Source organism: Pseudophryne corroboree, chromosome 1 (genome assembly GCF_028390025.1).
Source record: "Pseudophryne corroboree isolate aPseCor3 chromosome 1, aPseCor3.hap2, whole genome shotgun sequence".
In the NCBI taxonomy this organism is placed as follows: Eukaryota; Metazoa; Chordata; class Amphibia; order Anura; family Myobatrachidae; genus Pseudophryne; species Pseudophryne corroboree.
The window spans coordinates 84,382,989-84,395,794 of record NC_086444.1 but is presented as its reverse complement, the minus strand read 5'-3'; the positions used below and the strand labels follow the sequence as shown (position 1 = coordinate 84,395,794).

The window sequence follows — 12,806 nt, the reverse complement described above, 5'->3', positions numbered from 1 at the left end:
CTAGTCTGCGACTGTCAGTGTCAGTGAGTTACTGCAGCTTGCAGGGGAAAGAGAGGGGGAGCCAGACCAGGCTGAGGAGGAGCAGTGTAATTGCAGTGAGTACCATCAGGGGTGTTTGTTTGGTGCACACCACAATATCTGACAATGTATCTGCTTTATTAGGATTGGTACAATGGTGGTATTTTATATTGCGTTGACCGTCAATAGATGGTTCTAGACACGCCCAAAAGGTGGTGCTAGACACACCCCTACGACGGTGCACTCCCAAATAAAATGTGCTGCGCACGACTCTGTATGATACAAACAAGCTAGATAATAAACAAACAATTGTGCGTATACAGACATAATAGCTGCATAAAGTCAGCACTGGCTGAAACGGGTATGGGTCGTTGGATAGACACAACTTAGGTTGACAGTCATTAGGTCGACCATGGAAGGTCGACATGCATTAGGTCGACAGGGACAATAGGACGACATGGTCATTAGGTCGACATGTACTAGGTCGACAGGTCAAAAGATCAACATGTTTTTTTTTTTGTTTTTTTTTGTCGTTTTCTTCTTAAACTTACGGGGAACCCCAATTAGTGCACCGTGTCCCCTCGCATGGCGAGCGAAGCTCGCCATGTTCTGAGTAAGGTGCCTCGCTTCGCTCAGCACAGGTTACCGTTCCCAATCGTAGTCCACGTGGATCATCAAGTATGAAAAAATCCAAAAAATTATTTAAACAAAAAAAAACCTCATGTCGACCTTTTGACTTGTCGACCTAATGACCATGTCGACCTATTGACCATGTCGACCTAATGCATGTCGACCTTCAGTGGTTGACCTAATGACTGTCGACCTAAGCTGTGTCGATCTAAGGACCGTATCCCGCTGAAACCTATACTAGAGTTGATGGGTGCATCAGACAGGTTCAGGGCTAAAGTGAGGAAGGAAGAGTGCATGAGGGAACAGGGCTCTGTACATGAGAGATTACAATCTATAGGGTGTGGGGGGACAAACGGTGACACAGAGAGGTAAGCCAATGTGGAGGTGGAGAGTCTGATAAGGAGGGAGGGAGTTCCAGAAGTTGGGAGCAGCACGGATGAAATCCTGGAAGCCTGAGTGGTATCTTCCATCGATGGCAGGTAACTATCCACACAAATCCAACAATGGTTTGAACCATCAATGGGTGGCACATGTGACTGTGGTGGGCCAACCAGAGAGAGCAGGGCTACGGAACAGCTGACCAGTGGACAATAACAAGGGTATATGCTAGATCCAAGTGGCCTAAAGGACCTATGACATCAGGGGGAGGAGCCATGTCACCAGGAGGAGCTAGGCCAGCGGGATAGTTCCACTACTATCTATGCCACCAACTACTACCTTTAGTAACCTGGTGGGGAGCGGAGCGAGCCACCGAGCCCGAAGCGAGGTGAGGGTACATTTCGGGCAGTGGCGTCAGAAGTCGGGTGCGGCCCACTTCCAGGTGTCACCCTCAGAAGGGGTGACACCAAAGTGCCAGCTCTTCTACAGTGTGATAATCCTCTACAGCACTGGGCTCCTGTCACAGATAAGGAGCTGGCACTGCACTGCACAGTCTCCAGGGGTGGGGGCCCGGGTAAGCTGGACACGCCCCCGGAGTAAAGAGGCGGTCTGTGAGGCCACGCCCCTTTTTGGTCGGTCGCGGCTTTGACGAGGTGAGTTGGGGGTGCAGTAATGCAGAGTGCGCACCTGGTGACGCTTCTGATTTCGGGTACCCTGTTCGGCCGTGGCTCCTTCCCCTAGTGACGTGGCTCCACACTCTGGTGACATCAGAGGTCCCTTACCCAACTTGGAACCAACCCAGTAACAAGTGATGGTGAGGATAAAAACCTGTCAATGCATCACCATTAGAACACAGCTATTGATTGTAGAGAAACATCGGAATGTCCATATGGATGTCAAGCAATCTAGGGGGCCCATTTATCAACAAGTTTCAAAACTTGCTGCGTATGATAAATGGTGCCCCAGCCAATCAGCTCATAACTGTCATGTGTTTGAAAAATGACAGGGGGAGCTGATTGGCTGGGGTATCATTTATCATATGCAACGAGTTTTAAAACTTGTTGCTAAATAGGCCCATATGTTTGCTAAACATCAGTTGTCGATGCCCACCTCCTAACCAGAGTAACCTGGCTTACCCTGACATGCCAAAGCAGACTGATAGTAAATCTGTGCCACCAGGAATCTTAACACTACAAAATAACAGTGGGGAAGAGGGGGAATCAGCCATGCCATGCAAATCACCTTTCCCAAGAGTCCCTTCTTCTTATATTTGATTATTCCAACAAGTCAGTATCAGCTCCCTGACAGCCTCTTGTCTGTGCAACCCAGAGAAATGCACCTGCCAATCACTTCTACCATTCATGCAGCAAGATATTGATTGGCAGATGTATCTATCAGTCACAGAGGTCTATTAAGTGCATTACATTAGCACATACACAAATCACTGCACAAAAATGGCCAGGGAAAATAGACCTAAATGACATAAATGTGATAAAGTGCTATTCTCCAATAATAGCAACCCACCAACAAATGCTGCAGCTCTATGAAGGGGAGGAATGAGATACAATAGCATTGTGACACCCAATGATAATATGTAATAGTATCATGACATAAAAGCCATTAATATTGCAGATGAGTGTGTCTGAGCTACAGAAGCCCATTGGACACCTGTTGATTAGGCAGTTCCAGCGCAACATGGGTTAATAGCAGACCGCTGCATATCCCCCCCTCTGCCAGTGCATGTAACAGAGTGTATAGGCTGGGGCTGGGTACAGCAGGCTGCTTTGCATCCTCTCACGTTACTGTAAGGAAATATTTATTTGATCACTGGTACAGCAGGAAGCATTGGGGCTGTCACAGACAGCCAGCACTCTATGTAAATAAGCCCCAGCCCCTAACATGGGCACACCTACACCCAGAAACAAATTAACCCTTTAGTTCGATTTGAATTACTGTGGGTCAATAATTATTTTTATGCTTCAATAATTATTTTTATGGAGAAATCAAATCCTAGTTCATTATAAATAAAGGATAATAATAATAATAATAATAATAATAATAATAATAATGACCTAGACAGCTGACTGCTTTGATGTCAGTCAGGGGGTCTCCCCCTGGCCATTACCCCTCTGATACATCCAGAGTAAAATAAATGATTTTAGAACATTGACTTCACCAAACAGATATTCAGAAACTCTGGAGAAGCTCCTGGATGTGCTGAAGTAGGAGAGCCAATGAGAGGAGACCCCCCCTGCAGCACGTCACACACAGGGAGCCTATAAATCCATCCCCATCGCTTTTCCACTTGGCAAATATTCCCTTTCATGTGGACTCCTGCACATCTGCCCTGCAGCCAGCCTCTGTGTGCACTGCCTTCACTCTCCAGCTCAGCAAGTGCTCCCAGCACAGGCAGGACAGGAGCAGAGGATTGGGGACCTGGTCTGACTTTGTAGGGAGCTTGGATTGCAGGAGTGATCATCAGGCTCACTCCACACATGCCAACTGGATCTTTATCTTGTGCTATGTGTCCAGGTCTGTGCCAGGAGAAAGTCTTCTTGCTTTGTACCACCAGCTAAGCAGTCCCCCAGCCCTGGTGATTTCTCCTCAGTGACCTGCCTGGGTGTTACCTACCCTCCCTCTCAGCTGTGAGCTCCCTGGGACCAGCAGCTGCTGTTACAGGAGCCCCCATGTCTTCATCTGACTCTCACCAGTTGCTGATGGTTTGTGGTTATTGGATTCCTCAGAAGGATTTTAGCCTCCAGATCTTCACCATGCAGAATTATTATTATTGCTGCTGTTTCTCTGGTTGATCCATTTGGAGGGGATAAGGAGAGGACATACTGTAGTAGCTGGTTCCTTTTCTCATTTCTCCAGGGCTGAAGATCAGTCCGACCCACCTGCCCACCACTGTGGTCAGATCTTTGCCTCTCCCCCCTAGCCCAGGAGGACACTTCTTCTAGGACAAGTTGTAAGGACACCTGGACTCCCAGCCAGTCCCTTCTCATTTCCCAGGGTCCGGATTCATGTCCATCTCAGGGCTGGAGAGGCCACACAAACGGTAGGTGTCCCTGAGAGGCTCTGGGCTGCACCTGGGCACCCTTTAACAACGTTCCAAACACCACTAACATGTAACAAGGTTCCATTATACTAACATGCAACAGTTTATAAAAGGTTCTAAACAGTAACATGCAACAATGTATCAAGGTTCCAAACACAATCATGCAACAGTGTTACAAGGTTCTAAACATTAACATGCAATTCCAAACACCATCATGCAACAGTGTAACAAGGTTCTAAACGCTAACATGCAACAATGTAACCACAGCTTCCACTGCAAGCGTTTCAAAGTCACAGCACATACAGCGTTTTAGTAGTTATGCATAACATCATTTTTATGTATATACCATTTTTATTTTTTTTAAATATCTACATTGATGTTCATTATGGAGACGTTAGTTTGTTGTTTATGAATTCATTGATTTATTTATTTTGCCGAAATAATACAACAACGCTGCAAAACCATAACAATAAAGCATTGCATCACGCAGGATGAGGGAAAGTTGTAAACATGTATAGACAAGTGTTATTTATATATATATATATATATATATATATATATATATATATATATATATATATGAAAAAAACTATCATAGATGCCTACTTCTGTACACAAAACAGAAAAGCGTGCATGACCTGGCAAGCCATATAGCATACAGTAGGCAACGTGTGACTCTGTAGACATTGTGGCACTAGAAGTCGCAGCATGTACACTGAGACCTGTAGTTCTGTAGCAGTTGGGGAGCCACGGGTTGATTTAAGCTGTGTGGTCTCCCACATTGAGGTTGCAGAGCACTCTTGTATCATCATACAGTAACAGAGTGCCCCTGTCTAGATGTAATCGGGAACTGTACTGGGCTGGTGATGCCCCGGGCTCCTCTCCACATGATGTCCCAACTAGTGGATGAGATTGCTGTGTATGTGTGGTCTGTGTGCCTGTAGCTGGTGTACATCCATATCTTTCTGCATTGCTGGGCTCTACAATGACAAACAGATGCACATTCCCTGTTTTGAAGCAACACAAGAAGGCAGGTTGGGCTGATGTTGCCAGCACCCCCACCCTTCCCCTAAGGCTCTGCAAACTATTACACTCTTCCAAAGCTTTGAACTATGTTTTATGTATACTTTTGGTGTCTATAATATGGTCATACAGTTCTGCAATATCCTGTAGGCTATATATTGGCATTAATTTTATCACGCTAAAATCTTTGCGTTATATATTATATATATATATATATATATATATATATATATATATATGTGTATGTGTATGTGAATAAATATATTAGTGAATAAATATAAGAGGAAGTTCTATCTCACGCATTGCTCATGCATAAGGCTTCTTATGTAAGAATGCGCAATGTATAGATATGTCTCATCATTTCGCTCAGCCCCCGTTTTGTGTCCTCTAAAGTTTGCAACAATACTCCTCAAAAAACATAATTAGGCTGTGACATCCCAGTTATTGTTTTAATGCACATTTCTTAATATAATTGGTTAGCGCTACCGGAAGTACTGTAACTTATTAGTCAGTTGGAATTAGCGTGACAGCATATTCAGCGTCTATTGATCACATATGACTGCGAGATGGAATCACGCTCAAAAATGCTTCTCGCGTCCATGTGCGTCCTGTAGACATGTCGAAGTGTACTCTCGCGGCCTCTAGTGTGCAGATGGCGGAATTACACCCATCAATCTGTCCAGCAACATCAATGCCTTGCAAAAAAAAGACACATGAAATAAATGGTATTTTTTTCCTTTGCAGCTTAGCACATTTACATCTTTAGTAAAGTCCCAGTGTAGGTGGAAGGCAATAATAGGCTTTGTTCAGTGCTAACATGTTTTACAATGCTGTACAATCATATACGCTTGTTTATGCACATTGGTCCCTGTCTAAGTAGAGCTTGCAATCTAAATTCTTTAATTCAGGTATGCAAATAGGGCTAGTTTTGTATGTACTGAAAGTTAACAGGGTGTCTGACTGGAGCAACCCATGCAAATGTACCTAAAAAGACACACAGAACATGCAGATATCAATAGCACCGTTTCAAAGAATCAAACCCAGTTGTGGTACAGCAATACTAACCACGTTGCCACCCTGGCAATCACAGCTGACCAATGTTTATTTCACGCTAGCTAGGATACTGTAAGGTGCTGCTGTGCAGAACCAATCACATTTAGCTTTGCAAATAGTCTGCTATTCTTTAACAAACTCCAATTTTTGGTTAATGTAGAACTGTGACTAGTATTTAGTGTCTAGTTAGACTATATATAATAAATGCAGTTCTGTATGATGTATGTGCGGTTGTGTGATTGCTTTTCCATGCAAAATAATTTCCAGTCTGTGAGGGGGAAGATTTATCAAAGATTGGAGAGAGATAAATTGGAGAGGGAGATAAAGTACCAACCAATCAGCTTCTGTCATACTACAGGTTTTGTTTGAAGAATGACAGAAGCTAATTGGTTGCTACTTTCTCTCCACTTTATCTCTTTCCAAGTTTTGATAAATCTCGCCCTAAAGTTTATGTTTTGATCGCCTATATGCACACCATATGTTAGAGTGCCCTGCTGAATGTGAACTTGCAGCGATGAAATAATATCCACAAATACATGGCACCCTATAGATTGTAAACCTCACTTCAACGACATGACAACATTCAACTGTGATAAAAACCCTATTACAATGCTACAGAGGAATAATGTGGAGTCTCTGTTTGCATTTGTCACCTCTGGGTTCTCTGATTTCCTCACACAATCCAAACACAGGCTGATAGGTTAATTTAATTCTGACAAGATCATGCTGATATTCTAAGCAATCTAGTCAGATTGCTTAGAATATCGCTCCGTGAGTACCCCCCTTAACTGTAGTGTGTGTGGCGAATATAGATTGCCTCCAAGACCAACTATATTAACTTTACCATGGTGGCAGATTTATCAAAGCCTGGAGAGAGATAAAATGTAGAGAGAGATAAAGTACAAACCAATCAGCCTGCCAAATTTTAAAAAGACAGCTTGTAAAATGACAGGGGATGATTGGTTAGTACTTTCTCTCTCCAAGCTTTGATAAATATCCACCTAGGTTCTTTATCCAATTGTTCTACATAACGGGCAGCGGATTATTAGCATTTTGTTGTGCTCTGTTTTGTTCAGTCTTATTTCATGTAATTTATTGCACGACGCGTTTCGGTCTCTTGGTTATGCTCAAAATGCAGCACAGAAAAAAATGTTACAAGTTCTTAAATTCAACCTAAAATGCACAAAAGAGACATGTCCTGTCAATGAAGCGGAGTAAGTGGTTTTCATTAAAGTATTGTATTTCAAAACAGAAAATATACACACCCAGTTCCCGCCCTGACCCATATTCACCCGCCTATTGTTTCTTCTCTGAATAAACAGACCCTGGTTTGGATTTAGAACAAGCTTCAGTGGTGGCGTAAATTATTCTGAGGCGTGTTCCAGATCAGCATTACAAGGGTGACCAGTAAATGTGCAAACAAACCTTTTTTTCTCACCCCCCCTCTCCAAAAAACCCTCTTGCATTCAATATAAAAACAAAGCACAAACAATTCTAACCAATAACTTTTAATCCCTTCATTATAATTGGCTTTGAAGTAGGGAATGGAGAATGCCTTACGCACATTACAGTTTTAGCAGGAACACATTTCCCGAGCGTGTTTAATGTAAGACAGTTGTAGGATTGTAAGACTTCAACTGACTTTAAAGTAGTCTTCACAAACTGATCTACATTGCACTGCGTTGAATAGATTGTTGTCCATGTATCAAAAAAAATGGATCAAATGTAAAGATTGGATTATAATGTGTCACCAGATTATTATTATTATTATTATTATTATTATTATTATTATTATTATTTTAATAATAATAATAATAATAATAATAATTATTATTATTATTATTATTATTATTATTATATTATTTAAATTACTATTTAAAAATAATAATAATAATCATTATTATTATTATTATTATTATTATTATTATTATTATATTTGTTTATTTGTAATCTCTCTTCTGTTTACGCGGTATCAGTGCCCAAATATAGTGCATATATCTCTCCAATTTAAAGGCCTCCAAAATAAGTGAGTTTGTGTATAGCTTGTAGCAGTTATACCACATATAGGCGCTGATATAAAGTAGCTGGATGTAATCCATGTATGTGATTTTGTGGTGTGTAGTATGGTTGTGGTAATACATTCTCACTTGTAAGCGATAAAATGGCTTGGGTTTTTTTTTTTTTTTATAAATAAGCCACAAACTAAGCGAATGATCTTCGTTATTCATGAGGTTTGTGGATTGTAACTAATCCTCATTAATTGCACCCAGGGCTGCCATTAGAAATTATGGGGCCCAGGACTGACAAAATAGACGGGGCCCCTCCCTCCCAAAAAAAGAAAAAAAGATTTTTCCACACTGCTCCGCCCCTATGTGATGTCATACATTGTGACGTTACATAAAGGTGGAGTGTCGCGGACCTACAGGAACGGTTTACAGAGAGCTGATGCGCAGATACTGTATGGCTTGTTTTAAGAAGCCCTCCTTGTACATCAGACTACTGTTGATTTACAGACTGGTGCAGTTCTACCGGTATTGGCGGTAGGAGCCAGGGGTGGGCCCCCCTCTCTGTAAGGGCCCTGGACACCAGTCCCCTCAGTCCCCCCCTGATGGCTGCCCTCATTGCATCACTCATTATTATATTTTACATTGCTAGCAATAATGCATAAGGAGTTTGCAGTCCCTGGCATGTCGAGTTGCTCCTCGTTGTGTTACGAGACAGTTGTTAGATGTATATATTTAAACTCTGCTCAGTGTACCACACATGTAGGTTTACACAGTTGTTGCTCTTTCATCTTATTCCTACAAAATATATGATTTTGTCTGATGTTCTTGTATATCCCATCTATGGTTTAGGAAGCTGGTATTCACCCCATAAACAATTGTCCACATTCTTTATTGTGTTTCATTTGCCATTGGTCCTGTGCTGAATTGCTTAGTAACACTCTTTGGGCAATACAGTAAAACATGTAAAGTATGCAGTTATGCACCTGTACGGGAGGACAGAGGTCATTGGATCTGGAGACTAGGGGGAGATTTATCAAAGCTTGGAGAGAGAAAAGTACCAGCCAATCAATTCCTAACTGTCATTTTTCAAACACAGCCTGTAACATGGCAGTAAGGAGCTGATTGGCTGGGACTTTATCTCTCCCCAAGGCTTAGTACATATGCCCTACAGCCTGTAAAATGACAGAAGTTGATTTTTCGGTACGTTATCTCTCTCCACTATATCTCTCTCCAAGCTTTCATACATCGTACCCTCTATTGTTTTGCAGGACACATTTGTGTAGAATGCGCCCCAGCTGTCAACATGAACGTCATGATATTAATATTCTGTTTGATCATTGTTACATAACCACTAATGCCAATATTTAATCAGTGTTAGACGCCACTTCCTGTTATTACTGTTATTATTGTGATCAGTCACCTGTGTCTCAAACTCCAGCCTATGGGGTATATGCAATTGCCGGCGAATCGCGGCAATTTTTCACCTGTTTTTTAATTTGACACAATTCGACCGTCGAATTCCGGCAGGTGGGTGCCGGAATTCTACATATTCAATAAAAAACGGATTCGACAGTCCCGCTGTCGAAAAATGGCCGATTTGACGGATTTTTATTAGATTTTAAAAAATGTAAAAAAAAACGGGGAAAAACAGGAAAAAACCCGAAAAAAAATTGCGTGGGGTCCCCCCTCCTAAGCATAACCAGCCTCGGGCTCTTCGAGCCGGTCCTGGTTCTAAAAATCCGGGGGGGAAACTGACAGGGGATCCCCCGTATTTTTAAAACCAGCACCGGGCTCTGCGCCTGGTGCTGGTGCAAAAAATATGGGGGACAAAAAGAGTAGGGGTCCCCTGTATTTTTTACACCAGCATCGGGCTCCACTAGCTGGGTAGATAATGCCACAGTCGGGGGTCACTTTTATACAGCGCCCTGCGGCCGTGGCATTAAATACGCAACTAGTCACCCCTGGCCGGAGTACCCTGGAGGAGTGGGGACCCCTTCAATCAAGGGGTCCCCCCCTCCAGCCACCCAAGGGCCAGGGGTGAAGCCCGAGGCTGTCCCCCCCATCCAAGGGCTGCGGATGGGGGGCTGATAGCCTTTTGAAAAATGAAAGAATATTGTTTTTTTCCAGTAGTACTACAAGTCCCAGCAAGCCTCCCCCGCAAGCTGGTACTTGGAGAACCACAAGTACCAGCATGCGGGAGAAAAACGGGCCCGCTGGTACCTGTAGTTCTACTGGGGAAAAAATACCCAAATAAAAACAGGACACAGACACTGTGAAAGTAAAAGTTTATTTCATACATGCCGACACATACATACTTACCTATGTTGACCCGCCGACTGCCACGTCTCCAATGTCGCCGACAATCCGGGGTACCTGTGAATAAAATTATACTCACCTGATCCAGTGTCCTGGTCTTTTATTATAATCCACGTACTTGGCAAAAAAAAAAAACGAACACCCGGACCAGGCGGACTGAAAGGGGTCCCATGTTTACACATGGACCCCTTTCCCCGAATGCAGAGACCCCCCGTGACTCCTGTCACAGAAAGGTCCCTTCAGCCAATCAGGAAGCGCTACTTCGTGGCACTCACCTGATTGGCTCTGCGCGTCTAAGCTCAGACGCGCATTGCACAACCCCCTCCATTACTTTCAATGGTGGGAACTTTGCGGTCAGCGGTGAGGAGCAGGATTAAAGGAGCATTGGTGTAGTTAAAAAGAACACAGCTCGGAAGCCATTTTGTTTTCTAGCTGTCAGTGGTTTCCTGCCTGTGATGTCACTATTTCCAAGAGAATTGATTGGCTGTGTGGTCTGAATATTTGTCCGGCCCACAAAATGGCTGCCTCAACTATGTAGACGACTGGTATCTCTAGCTGCCAGTAATGGGCAATAGCATAGTACTGCCTCTCTTGTCGCATCTATGGTGTAGTTTATCATTTGTTATGTCCTGTATGTTGCCTAAATGGAGATTTATATGATAGGAGGATTATTTTATGCTGGTGGGTGCACTAATTTCTGCCCCGCTATAATGCACCTTGTGCTATTCATGGCCTTTATATTACGCTCATTCTAGCTTCCATATATATTTTTCTAGCAGTGTGAATATAAATATTAGCAGCACAGCGAATATTCAGGTTATTCCTCATGTGCTGGAAAGGTACAGAACTTGTTTAAACCCTCCTCCGAGCACTAATTTCTCTATCTGCTACTTGCTCTGCATAGGTTAACTCCACATCTCTGGTTACAAACCGCAAGCAGAGGCATTCTGTATAAGTGTCTATAACGCCAACAGGATGCAAGATGGGGGGAACTGTGAGATGTGAAACCTGTGCATAACCCCTGACGCTTCGCATGGCCACAGAGGGACACTTAAGATTCGTTATAATAAGAAACAACTTTATCATGCATCCATAAACATGCACACAGCTCGGCAGACACAACTCACAAGAACTATGCGTAGTTGGATTATTGTGCTTTGTTTCTACGTATGGCACACACAGAGTCCGCAGCGCCTGACAAAGTACAAAAACAGTATGGACAAAACAATAAAAAAAAGTAACTTGCAGTGCAGATATTGCAAGACATGGACAAGGGTTATAAACATTGCTGCTGCTGCAGTCATAATAGCCAAATAAGGGGCAGCCAATCCGAAAGGCTTGGTGTTTAGAGCCTTTTCAAGGTGGCTCATTTTCATGTCTTCACAGAAAGCAATGATAGAAAGGGTTAATGCAGCAGGAGTGAATGTCTATTTTTGCCTTTCATATACTTGGCTCTAGTGTTTCCCACACAGAGTATTTTCGTAGTGTAAACTTTGCTTTTACTGCATTCTTATGAACATGCGAGCTGTGCACAAACTTTTCTAGAGTTTCCCAACACTGGAAGCTGCTCCTAATGCTCCACAAAGGTAAATCCCAAACATGCAAAGATAACTTTGCTATAGGATAGTATATTATCATTTGTACGTCACCAGAAAAGGTGCATTGCAGATAAACTATATCCTTTACAAAGTGCACAAGCAACGTGGGTATTTTGTGAAGGAACAGGTAGGTATGGCTGGCAGTTATACTGACTGGCTCTCAGACTCTCAGCATGTCATGTGATGGCAGAGGATGGAAAACGAGAGGGAGGATGTAACATTGAAAATAGAGCTCAGAGAGGCATTCCAAAGCTTCTCAGCTGACTACATCATGTGCCATGTGACTTCATTTCCCATGCTAGTTCCATGACACAGTGGAAACCATAAAATAGCAGCCTAAAGGGGAGACATATCAGTCACCGAAAAAAGATAAAGTTGAGCAGTTGTCCAAATCAAAGGTGATTACTGTTTGAATACTGTAAATTGGTGTGAAGACCATTCATTGTGTAATATAGCACAGTACCGCAAAGACGTGCTTGTTTGTAGTCAGGATGAAAATACGTCCAAAGTCTTTGAGTAGGGGACAGACCCAAATGCAGGTTAGGTATACTCAGCCCCTGGAGCTTGCATTGATAAAACTGGAGGACATAACAATCATGGAACTCTCCGATTCCGTCATGCCAGTTCTCACTTTTTACCCTGAAGTTCAAAAATAGCTTAGAAAGCTGTGCTCATCTCTAGTCCAGACACATACTTAAAAATGCATGTGTATAAACATCATTAAAC

The 12,806-nt window shown here is 42.8% G+C and overlaps 1 protein-coding gene across 1 annotated transcript in view; it reads left to right on the top strand.

Moving 5' to 3' along the window:
* The first annotated feature begins 3,359 nt into the window (after positions 1-3,359).
* The window catches only part of GDNF (glial cell derived neurotrophic factor), a 55,146-nt gene continuing 45,699 nt past the window's right edge, over positions 3,360-12,806 (top strand). The window contains exon 1 of the mRNA XM_063961196.1: positions 3,360-4,084. The gene's annotated coding sequence lies outside the window, so the exon portion shown is untranslated. The remainder of the gene's footprint in view (positions 4,085-12,806) is intronic.